Raw genomic sequence first — 12,008 nt, 5'->3', positions numbered from 1 at the left:
AAATGCTCAGCTTGGTGCTGCCCCGGCTCCCACGCGGGGGAAATGGAGACACCAGGGCAGGGCCGCTGCTGGGAGTCAGACCCAAGTAGGACCGTCCGTCAGCCGGCGACCCTGGCGCGTCATCTCCTCCTCCAGGCCTCGTGTCTCACCCGTGCAAAGGCAGGAACAGCGCCTCCCTCCTTGTGGGCGCGGGGACAACGGGAAGTGAGGCGTGGAAAGTGCTCAGAACATGCCTGACCCCGTTAACACGCACAGTGACCACAGCTGCAGGTCGCTAGCTGCGGTGCCCGCTGCTATGGGCTCCACGCGGCCTGGCCTTCAGCGCCCACGTGAGACGGACGAGGAGAGGGAGGCTTGGGAGAGGACGTTTGCTGGTCCAAGCCCGGGGCCCAGGCCGCACAGGCTGCACTGCCTCAGACCTGCCCCGGGGCTGGGGCGAGGGTGGTAATGGATTGGCGCTCTCCCACTGTGGAAAGTTCTTGGTTCTCTGCCCAGGCCCCTGGAGGACCTGGATGTTAAAGGAAGCGAAGTCCCGAACCCGGCGTTCTTCACACTGCACCCGAAGGCCCAGGCGCACAGGCACCGGCCGACCCCCTCTCCTGCGGGGGGCGCACCCCCTCCCCACCAGGAGGGCGGGCTGGGGAAGGAACCGCTGCTGCTGGATCTGTGCGGGCCCTCAGCACCAGCCAGCTCGCTCTCCGCTTCTCCTCCCCATGGATCTGTGGGCCCTTCACCCCCTGCCCCAGCGAATCCTTCAGACGGTTGTCCCTGCTGGACCGTCCTCTGCCCTCATCCCGTGTGGGGAGGAGGGCGGGGTGTGGCCCTCCGAATGGAATGCGCTCCCTGGGCTGTCTGTTCACAGGAGGCCTCCCTGCCCAGGCCGCCTTATCCCTGCCTGCAGGGGGCTCGCCCAGGCGCACAGCTCACAGCGGGGGCAGCAAGGGGGGCTTCCACCCCGGCCCCCCCGAACCTGTGCACTTTAACACCCCGGCCCAGACTGAGCCTGTGCACTTCAACACCCCGGCCCCCCCGAACCTGTCACTTCAACACCCCGGCCCAGACCGAGCCTGTCCACTCCTGGCCAGCCTGAGCTTGACCGAATCCGTGCACCATCTATACTAATATTTACCGAATAGCTTTCTTCAATAAAAAAGTCCCTTTTTTATTTAAACAAATTAGTTTTAAAAGGAAGCTGTTGATCATCCCTGGAAATGGAACAGTTATGTCAATAGCGGTCACTTGCCCACATTAAAAAGGTAACTATAAGAACAAATGCATAAAATGTTATCAAGTTTTCCCAGCATTTTGTTATTGAAAATTTCAAACAATGTTGAGTTTTGCAGTAAACACCCATACATCCAGCACTTCGATTCTGCCATAGACTTTTTTTTAATGTATATTTTTATTGATTTCAGAGAGAAAGGGAGAGGGGGAGAGAGAGATAGAAACATCGATGATTAAGAATCACTGATCAGCTGCCTCCTGCTGGGAATCCAGCCAGCAACCCCGGCATGTGCCCTGACTGGGAATCGAACCAGCAACCTTTCAGGGCACGGATGCCCAACCAACTGAGCCTCACCGGACAGTGCCTGCCACTAACTTTTTAATGCTGTTTGATCGATCACACATCTGTCTGTCTTTCCATCCCTCTCCACCCATAAAAGCATCTACTTTTTTATGTATTTCAGAGAAAATTACAGACATCAGAACACCTCCCCTAAATACTTCAGAATGCAAATTATTAACTAGACTTTGATATTTATTTAAAGCTTTTTGTCTCTTGCTATAAAATATACATGCAATAAAATGCACAAATCTTTTTGTTGTTGTTCATTCTCAAAATGTTTTCCATTAAATTTTAGAGAGGGGGCCGGGGAGAGGGAGTGAGCGAGAGAGAGAAACATTGATGTGAGGGAGACACATTGATGGGCTGCCTTCTGCACATGCCCTGACCGGGGCTGGGATTGACCCGCAACCCAGGTATGTGCCCTTGATCAAAAATTGAACCTGCAACCCTTTGGTGGGAAGGACGACACTCTAGCCACCGAGAAACACGGGCCAGGGCTAAAATGCACAAATTGTAAGTACGCATTTGCTGAATTTATAAAAAAGCGCACTTTTAACAACCAAACTCCTATCAAGATACAGAAATCACCGTCGCCCTAGAAAGCCCCCCCGCACCCCCCAGGCCACCCTAGCTCTGACTTCCCCGCCACGGAAGAGCCCGCTCGCGGACTGCATGTAGCTGGACTCGCTGCGTGTGCACTGTTCCGTGCGCGCCTGCTTCCGCTCAGCAAATGTTTCTGAGATTCCTGTGTGTCAGCGCACCATCGGCGTTTAGCGTTCATTCCATCGTCTGACTCTACCACGTTCAGTCCGGCCATTCTCCTATCACGGACGCCTCCGCGCTTTCCCGTATTGGGCTATTATGAATGAAGATTCCACAAACAAGTCTTTTTGTGTGAACAAATGCTTTTCTTTCTCTCGGTAAGTATCTAGCCCAGGGGTGGGCAAACTTTTTGACTCGAGGGCCACAATGGGTTCTTAAACTGGACCGGAGGCCGGAACAAAAACATGGATGGAGTGTTTGTGTAAACTAATATAAATTCAAAGTAAACATCATTACATAAAAGGGTACGGTCTTTTTTTTTTTTTTTTTTTAGTTTTATTCATTTCAAACGGGCCGGATCCGGTCCGCGGGCCGTAGTTTGCCCACAGCTGATCTAGACATAGAGTTGCTGGGTCGTAGGTAGGTATATGTCTAGTTTAAAAGCAACTGCCACTGGATAGAACCTGTGGGACTGAAGGGTCCCGGGTTCAATTCCAGTCAAGGGCACGTACCTTGGTTGCAGGTCCTGGTCTCACATGGATGTTTCTGTCTGTCTTTTCCTCTTTTCCACTCTCTCTAAAAATCAATGGAAAATATACGTGGACGAGGATTAACAAACAAACAAAAAAGCAACTGCCAGAACTTCTTCCACAGCAGATGCGCTATTTCACATCCCACCACCAGTGCCTGGCAGAGCCAGTCGGCCCTGGACCTGGTCAGCATTTGGTGCTGCCAGTCCTTCAAACGTCGGCCTGTCTGGTGGGCAGGGACCGGCGCCTTGCTGTGGTTTTAACTTGCATTCCCCTGACGATTAATGATGTGAAGTACTTTTTTCACATGCTTACTGGCCATTCATGTATCTTCTTTTGCACGGTGTCTGTTTAAGTCTTTTATCCATTTTATTTATTTTTATTTATTTTTTTTATTGATTTCAGAGAGGAAGGGAAAGGAAGAGCGAGAGAGAAACAATGATGAGAGGAAATCATTGATTGGCTGCCTCCTGCACGCCCCCTACTAAGGACCGAGCCCACAACCTGGGACCCTTGAGTCCGCAGGCCGACGCTCTATCCGCTGAGCCAAACCGGCCAGGGCCTTCTATCCATTTTAAAATTTGGTTGTTGTCATCTTATTATTGAATTGTACGTGTACTTTATTTATCCTGCATACCAGTCGGTGGCCAGAGAAACGTTTGCAAATATTTCCCCCCGGCCTGTGGCTTGCATATTCATTCTCCCAGCAGTGTCTTTGATGAAGTTCAATGTATCAGGCCTGACTGGGAATCTAATCGTGACCTCCTGGTTCACAGGTCGACGCTCAGCCACGGAGCCACACTGGCTGGGCCGTTCAAACATGTTGAGGGGCCTCAGTACTCCGCCAATAGTGCACGAGGGTCCCTTTCTCCACACCCTGCAGCCCTGAGCGCGTGTCTTTTGATAACAGACGTGCTGACAGTGAGAGGGGATATCTCATGGTGGTTTTGTTTGCATTTCCCTGATGATCAGAAGCGTGGAGCACCTTTTCATGTGCCCGTTGGCCATCTGTATTATAAAAACCGCCCTAACCGGTTTGGCTCAGTGGATAGAGCGTCGGCCTGCGGACTGAAGGGTCCCGGGTTCGATTCTGGTCAAGGGCATGTACCTTGGTTGCGGGCACATCCCCAGTAGGGAGTGTGCAGGAGGCAGCTGATCAATGTTTCTCTCTCATTGATGTTTCTAACTCTCTGTCCCTCTCCCTTCCTCTCTGTAAAAAAAAATCAATAAAATATATTTTAAAAAAAATAATAAAATAAAATATATTATAAAAACCCAGTGGCCCTAACGCCATAACGACCAAGGACCGGTGCAGGAGGGCGGGGCTGTGAGCGTGGTGAGCCGTGCGATTTTGCGCACTGAGCTTCTAGTTTGTATATATTCTTTGGGAAACTGTCTATGAATGTCCTTTGCCCGTTTTTAAGCTGGGTTATTTGCCTTTGGGAGTTGTACGGGTTCCTTATACACTGGATGCTAATCCCTTTTCCGATACGCGGTTTGCAAACCTTTCTCTCCTCCGTCCATAGGTCACCTTCCTGTTCTGTTGGGCGTTTCCTTTGCTGGGCAGAAGCCGTGCGTCTGAGGTCGTCCCCTTGCATGACATTTGCTTCTGTTGCTTGTGCTTTTTTTGGGGTCATAGTCACAAAATCATTGCCAAGATCCATGTGAAGGCGCGAATTCCCTGTGTTTTCCTCTAGGAATTTTGCGGTTTTAGGTCTTACATCTGTAGTTCAGCGACAGGTACTTAACGACCAGGCCGCGGCTTCCTTGCCACTACCATCCTCTTAACGTTTCGGCAGGCCCCTCGTCCATCTGCTTCCCCTAAGACGCAATGTGATGCTTGATTTTTAAAAAAAACAAAACTTTATTTCAGATATAATTAATATTTCCATAATTTAGGATAAGCAGACACACTTCCTTGAGTCCTCTATTTTAGGTAATTGTGATTTCCATGAGTAGAGTTAGTATCATTTGAGTATTTGCCTACATGCTTGTTGGAAGCTTCTGTAGCCTTTTCTTGGTAGGAATTCCAGTTTTTCTGAATTCTCCCCTTTCCTTCAGGTATCCCATTGTACATTCTTCATAAAAAGCAGGATCAGAATAGCACTTGCCACAGCATGGATGGACCTGGAGAGCACCACGCTCAGCGAAACAAGCCAGTCGGAGAAAGATAAATATCACAGGATCTCACTCCTATGTGGGATACAATGATCCACATAAACTGACGAACAAAAATGGATCCAGAGACAAGGTGGCACTGAGCAGACCGTCCAACGAAGAGGTTAGACGTTCTTTTAATGCAGAATTTTCTTTCCGGCATTTTACTACCATAAGCATTCCAGACTCCTTGCAACATTTGGTAAAATCTTGAACTTGTTCAGAACCTCTCTCTCTCGGGCCTTTTCTCTCATTATTTTAGGGATCAAACATCTTTTTCCACATGTCTGAGATGCTGCTCTGCCGGGTCGAGCGCCATCTCGGCGACGGAGGAACCGTGATGCTTGATTTCATGCGTCACCCTGACTGAGCCACGAGCACTCAGATAGGCGGTCCGTCACCCTCCGCATGTCTCTGTGAGGGCGTTTTCGGGGCGAGATTAACAGCGAGTTCAGTAGACTGCACAAAGCAGATTGCCCTCCCTGAAGTGGGTGGGCCGCCTCCCAGCAGCTGAGGGCCTGAAAGACCCGTCCTCCCCAGCAGCGGTCCTTCCTGCCTGCCTGGCTTCCAACGGGGACGTCAGCTCATCGCCTGCCTCTGGATTCAAATAGCAACAGCGGCTCTTCCTGGGCCTCAAGCCTGTTTATCTTCAGCGGGGAACCCCCCCCCCCCGCCCCCGGCCTCCCGGTTCTCAGGCCCTCACACGCAGATGGGAACCCAACCACCGGCTCTCTGGGGCCTCCGGCCCGCTGACTCACCCTGCAGATCTTGGGAGTTGCCCGCCTCCATCATCGCATGAGCTAGTTTCTTACAATAAATCTATTTCTATCTCTCCCTGTGTAAACATCCGAGTGGTCCTGTTTCTCTGGAGAACCCTGACTAACACAGAATCAATCCAAACCTCTTTCCCAAGAAGTCCTCCACCCCCCGTTCTCCGCTCAGGCTGCAGAAGCAAACAAGAGCCCAGGCCTAGGGGGCGTGAAGCAGCGAGGCGGCTACCACCTTCCCGAAGGGCCTCCATGCGGTGACGCAGGGCTCCAGGCTGCGTCCGTCTCTCGGTTCTTCCATCCCAGCACAGGGTCCCCACCCGCAAAGAGTGGAAAACTCATGGCCACTCCTAGTGACCTCAGACTGGGAGCGGCACCCCTCAATCCCTCCCACAGCGCTGGGGGCCAGAACTGGCCGCTTGGCCCTTATCAAACTGCAAGGGAGTCTGGGAAATGGAAAATAACCATAAACACTGAGGAGAGCCTTCTCTAGGCCGGGCTGTGTGCTAAGCACTGAAATATCAGTCTTTTTCCCGAATCCACAGCCTAAGTGTGTGAGTGCTACTGTGACCTCGAGGTACAGCCAAGCAAACGGCTGCGGGAAGTGGAGGAAGCCAGACAGCCCGACAGATTCGACCCCAGATCTCCGTGCGTCCAGAACCCCCTCTCCTGACCCCCGCCCCCCGCCCCCAGTCCCAATCACTGCCCAGAATATCTCCATCCCGGTGGAGGGCCAGGATTAGGTTCTTATCTTCTGCTTCATCTTGTTTCATCTTCCCCAGGAGTCATGAATTTTTAAACCTCGTGCAAGATCAACCAGTTCCCCCAGAGGAGACAGTGAAAGAACAGAACAGGCAGAGGCAGGACAGCCATCACATAAACACGCGTTCTTCCAGGAAACGCCGCCCGCCCGCCTGCTGAGGGGGGAAACGCAGGGGAAGCAGTGACGCCAGCGCTGGGCGGTGGGCGGTGGGCGGAGGGGAGAGCGGGCTCAGCCGCCAGGCGGCGGTTCCTTTTACAAAAGATGGAGAGATGGGACTCGGGCCCTTAGACTGGGGCTACTTCTGTTCCTGCAGGTGATGTGCAGTGAGCAGGGCCTCCAGAGCACTTTTTAATGGGGGGGGGGGGTGTCCAGGGGGGTTGAGGAGCCTGGCCCTGCAGCTCTCCTTAAGGAGGCGGACCTTCCTACCGGCCCAAGTCGTCCTGCAGAGAAGCTGGAAACGGGAAAACCCGCAGTGGAGCCGAAGGCATCTGGCCCGTCTGCAGGCTCCTCCCTGGGCCCAGTCTTTTTATTTTCACTGATTTCAGAGAGGAAGGGAGAGGGAGAGAGAGATAGAAACATCGATGATGAGAGAGAATCATGGATCGCTGCCTGCTGCAGGCCCCCCACTGGGGATCGAGCCTGCAACCCGGGCATGTGCCCTTGACCGGGAATCGAACCATGACCTCCTGGTTCATAGGCTGATGCTCAACCATTGAGCCACACCAGCCGGGCTGGACCCAATCTTTACACCCATAATAACCACACCCCTGCCACTCGGCAGTGCCCTGGTACGCCATGTCCCAACTTCAAATTGCTCCACCGCAGGGGCACCTCGGGGCCCCTGGGATGCAGGTGGTCGCACAGTGGGGGCACCTGGTCTGGGGGAGGTCTGCAGGTGGCCTCAGAGGAATCTGGGCTCGGAAGCAGTGTTCCCGTTGGCAGAATGAGGGGCTTGGTGAGCTGTTTCATGGACCCCGTGGCCTCTGTGGACACGCCTGAGGGTCTGGCTGGGAGAGACTGCCCGTGAGGGCCCAGAGGCCCCGGAGGGCCAGGCCACACTCCCCTGTAACAAGGCAGAGGGGCCGGGGCCGGAAAGAGGGTGGGCTGGGGGTCCTGCTGCCTCACGGATGAGGTGGGGGGAGGAGTAGGTGGGGGACAGCCATCATTTCAATATCCATTTGAAGAGAGAGATCCAAGGCTTGAGCCCAAACCAGCAACACATCTCCCACTACAAACACATCAGCCGGACCCCCTATTCCGGACCCGCCCCTGCTTTTCACAGGCAGCGGGACCAGAGAGGGGCGGTTACTAAAGGCACGTCACACAGCCCTGTTTGTCGCAGAGCCAGACCTCAAACCCACGCTTTAGAAGAGGCTTAGGAAGGAGCAGGGATGTGACCGGGGCTCACCCTAGACATCAGCACCTCTGCCTCTTCCTCTTCCTCTCCCGGCTGAAGGCTCAGGGGGCTCAGCCCAGGCCTTCCCTGAGGCCACACCTGATCCTGTACCCCTCCCCCCTCGCCCCCCCCCAGCACCCCTTGTCTCAGGGCCCAGGAAACAGCACCCTTTGGGCCTGGCCGCAGGCCTCCAGCACAGGGACTTGAACCGTATCATAGGACCCAGCAACGCCTCTTCTGGATACACACCCCAAAGAACTGAAAGCAGGGACGCAAAGAGATACTTGAACCCCATGTTCGGCCCCGGAAACGCTGCCTTCTCAATCTTACTGCGCAGGCCTGGACCGAGGTCACCCATCTAGCCAGGGCAGTCTGTCCCTTCGGAACCACGTGGCGTGGAGCGCACGGCCACAGGCTCAGCACTTCCCAGAGGATCTGCCCCGCAACCCCAGAGCCAAAGCTGCCTCCACCCATTCGCGTTCGCGTCTGGGGCAAGGTAGTCGCTGGGCTCCCTCCTCCTGCAGCCCCAGCCACAGGAAGGCAGCGCCTCTCCTGCAGTTCCAGCTTGTGGCCGCTGGGTGGCACCACACAGCAGAGAACCACAGCTGCCGGCCCTGATGGGCGTTGGGGCCGGGAGGGCCTCCGCCTGGGGAATTCCTGCCCAAGTCTCTCTGGGCTCCGGCCCAGGTGGTCCCCAGCGGCTCAGAGCTTCCCTCCAGGCGCTAGAGGCAGTGGTCGGCAAACTGCGGCTCGGCAAACCACGGCTTGCGAGCCACATGCGGCTCTTTGGCCCCTTGAGTGTGGCTCTTCCACAAAATACCGACTTCTGCACATGGGCCATGAAGTTTCAATCGCACTGTACGTGCGTGCCCGGACGTGGTATTTTGTGGAAGAGCCACACTCAAGGGGCCAAAGAGCCGCATGTGGCTCGCGAGCTGCGGTTTGCCGACCACGGCGCTAGGGGAGCATTTCAAACGCTTCACCCCCTGCTAAAAGGCACCCTGGGCACAGGCCCCTGCAGGCTGCCTTCCCCAGCTGCGCCCTCGCCCCTCGGTGCCCAGCCTCGGGGGACAGTCACCCCTGCTCCACGCAGGCCGGGCACTGCCCACCTTGGTCCTGCGGGCCTTCCACATGGAGGCCGCCCCTCACCTCCGCCGGGTGCAGGCCTGCTGCAGAGGGCATTTCAGATCCCCCCCAGCCCTGCGGGTGGGCGCTGTGTTCCTCCCCTCCAGGGGCCGACCCAGGGTCAGGGAGGCAAGGGGGAGCCGCCAGCTGTGGAGCGGCAAGCGGCTCCTGAGCTCGGCCTCTCAGGCTCTTGCGTTGGACTTCATCACACTCCTGGGTCTGAGGCCCTGGCTCGCCGAGGGCAGGGCCCTGTGGAATGCCTGCTTGTAACTTTCCGGCCCCAACCTTTGCCAAGGCCTCTTCCTAACTCTAAGATGGCACCTACCATCTAAGTGTGCCAGACACTGGGCTAAGTGCTTTAGGCGTACCACAACCCCATGGGTAGCTACCAATAGTGCCCCCACTTTCCAGAAGGGGAAACTGAGGCATGCAGAGCAGGCACCGAGTCTGACAGCTATAAGGGGGGTGGGGCGGGCAGGGCTCAGGCCAGCTGGCTTCAGAGTCTGAGTTCTTGCTTGTGATCAGCACTTCTCTACAGACACTTCGAGGAACCCATTCCTTCCCTTCGCCGGGGGAGCCCCCCCCCCACCACCCATGGCACCTTCTCTTGCGTTTCATGGGTGGGGCTTACGTAAGCCTCGGCCATTGGACTGGGAGCTCCTCGCTGGAGGGCAGGGCTGTGCGCCTTCGCTTCTGCCTGCCACACCTCCCGGGGCCCTGGGCCCCACTGAGTCCGGGGTCCCTCTGTGGGGTCAGATGTAGACACTGGCACCCTCCCTGGCAGGCCCAGTCGCCTCGGGGTGAGTGCAGCCCCCAACTCCCCTGCATTCACACCTCACCCTCTCCTGAGGGCAGGGCTGCTCACACCCAGCATGAGAGCAGGTGAAACCTCCAGGGAGTTTACAAGCTGACTGTGGAACTCAGCCACTGTTAACAAGGAAAACCTGGCCCCGTGAACAATGAAGGGGGCCCGGGCCAGTTTGCTCAGTGGCTAGAACGTCGGCCAGCGGATTCTGGTCAGGGGCACATGCCCGGGTTGCGGGCTCGATCCCCAGTAGGAAGCGTGCAGGAGGCAGCCGATCCATGATTCTCTCATCACTGAGGTTTCTCTCTCTCCCTCTCCCTTCCTCTCTGAAATCAATACATTTTAAAATGAAGGTAATAAGTACTTCAAAGTCATCGCCTGCTGATGGAACTACTAACCTTGAGACGACTTCCGGCCACGGCCTCCGTGTGCTGGACACACTGTAGCTCAGTGGGCTCCTGACCTCGTCCTCCCGGCTCCCAGCTCAGCGACATTGCCTTGGAGTTTGAAAGCAGTCACGACAGGAGTCGTTATGCCCCGGAAATTGGCAAATGTTACAGATCAGGACTCCCACCCCACCTCCCCAGAGATCCAGTGCTAAGCATTTACAAGCCCTAAAGCGGCCAGCGCCGGGTGGGGGGCGGGGGGGAGGGAAGGGGGGGCAAGTGGGCCCTCCCAGCGGGGCAGGGGCCTCAGACTCGGCCCTGCCTCCGCCAGCTGTGAGGCCGGGCAATTCGTCCTCAGGCCTCACTTTCCCATCTGCAAAATAAGGCTGAGAAGAGCAGCTTTAAACACTGAGCCCGGCCGGCCTGGCTCAGGGGTTGAGCATCGACCTGTGTATGAACCAGGAGATCACGGTTCGATTCCCGGTCAGGGCAAAGGCCCGGGTTGCGGGCTCGATCCCCAGTAGGGGGCGTGCAGGAGGCAGCCGATCGATGATTCTCTCTCATCATTGATGTTTCTGTCTGTCTCTCTCCCTGCCTCTCTGAAATCAATAACAATATATTTAAAAAAATAAAAGCTGAGCCTCAGTTATCATTCAGGTGCTGAGTCCGCCAGCAGCCCTGTGCGCAGGCAGCCACAGCCCTCGGGGAAGAGGAGGAAGCGGGGGCGTGAGGGGATCAGAACCTCATCAAAGGCGACAGATCCGGCTTGAACCACACCCGCGAGGGCTGCGGTTTCTTGGGGATAAAGATTAATGTGCGCCGAGGAGCTGGGCACGGATTTGGCGCTGGCAGAACACGGCGAGCGTTCATTAACCCAGAGGCTGAGCGTGGAGCCTGGACCCACCCACGTCTGCGCACCAGCCTTGTTTTCTGATTGCCAGCTCTCCAGCCGCGCTGCTTGCCTAACCTCATCGTCCCCATGGGACAAGAGGAATAATAATAGCGACCTGGAAGAGCTACTGTAGATAACGGATGGCAAGTGTCTGCTGAGAAGTGGGTACTCAATAAATGGAAGTGATTGCTCTGGATTATCTTTTATTTCGCGTCACTCAGAGCACAGCTCTGCTGGGCCCTGGCAGGCGGAGGCCGGCGATGGGGGAGGCCGCGGAGGCAGGCTCTGGCCTGGACAACTCCTGGCACCCTGCCCCCCTCGGGCCAGGTCAGCCCCTCACAGGGCCCTGGCCTTAGAACGGCTTCAGAGGCGTGGGACGCTGTTGCTAGGCGCCGGTTGCTAGGCAACCACTGTTACTCCTGGCCTGGCCACCTCCCTGAGGGCCCAGGATTCTCTGGAGCAGCTCCTGCCTCCTGTCGCTCTCCTCTCGCAGACCTCACAGCCATTGCGGAGGGCAGGTGAGGGTGGGGCCAGCTGCGGTTGGGCAGAGCCAACTTCTGGGGGGAGGTGGGCGAGGCCCCAGGAGTGGAGGGAGAGACAAGGCCCCGGGGCTGGGCGTGGGCGTCCAGCTGGAGTAGCCGGGAGTTCCCACCGGCCAGAGGCTGGCCGTCGGTCCCCAGAGGACGGTGTGTGGGGTTAGACCAGTGATGGCGGACCTTTTGAGCTCGGCGTGTCAGCATTTTGAAAAACCCTAACTTCACTCTGGTGCCATGTCACATATAGAAATTTTTTGATATTTGCAACCATAGTAAAACAAAGATTTATATTTTTGATATTTATTTTATATATTTAAATGCC

The 12,008-nt window shown here is 55.8% G+C and overlaps 1 long non-coding RNA gene across 1 annotated transcript; it reads left to right on the top strand.

Moving 5' to 3' along the window:
• The first annotated feature begins 4,684 nt into the window (after positions 1-4,684).
• LOC111824523 lies at positions 4,685-5,623 on the top strand. The gene is made up of 3 exons (XR_002827618.1): positions 4,685-4,795; positions 4,921-5,140; positions 5,279-5,623. It is a non-coding gene; the product is annotated as an uncharacterized LOC111824523 (long non-coding RNA).
• The last annotated feature ends 6,385 nt before the right edge of the window (positions 5,624-12,008 follow it).

Source organism: Myotis lucifugus, unplaced genomic scaffold (assembly GCF_000147115.1).
Source record: "Myotis lucifugus unplaced genomic scaffold, Myoluc2.0 scaffold_1974, whole genome shotgun sequence".
Classification (NCBI taxonomy): Eukaryota; Metazoa; Chordata; class Mammalia; order Chiroptera; family Vespertilionidae; genus Myotis; species Myotis lucifugus.
Note: the sequence above shows the minus strand (reverse complement) of the source record. Positions and strands in the feature narration are given on the sequence as shown.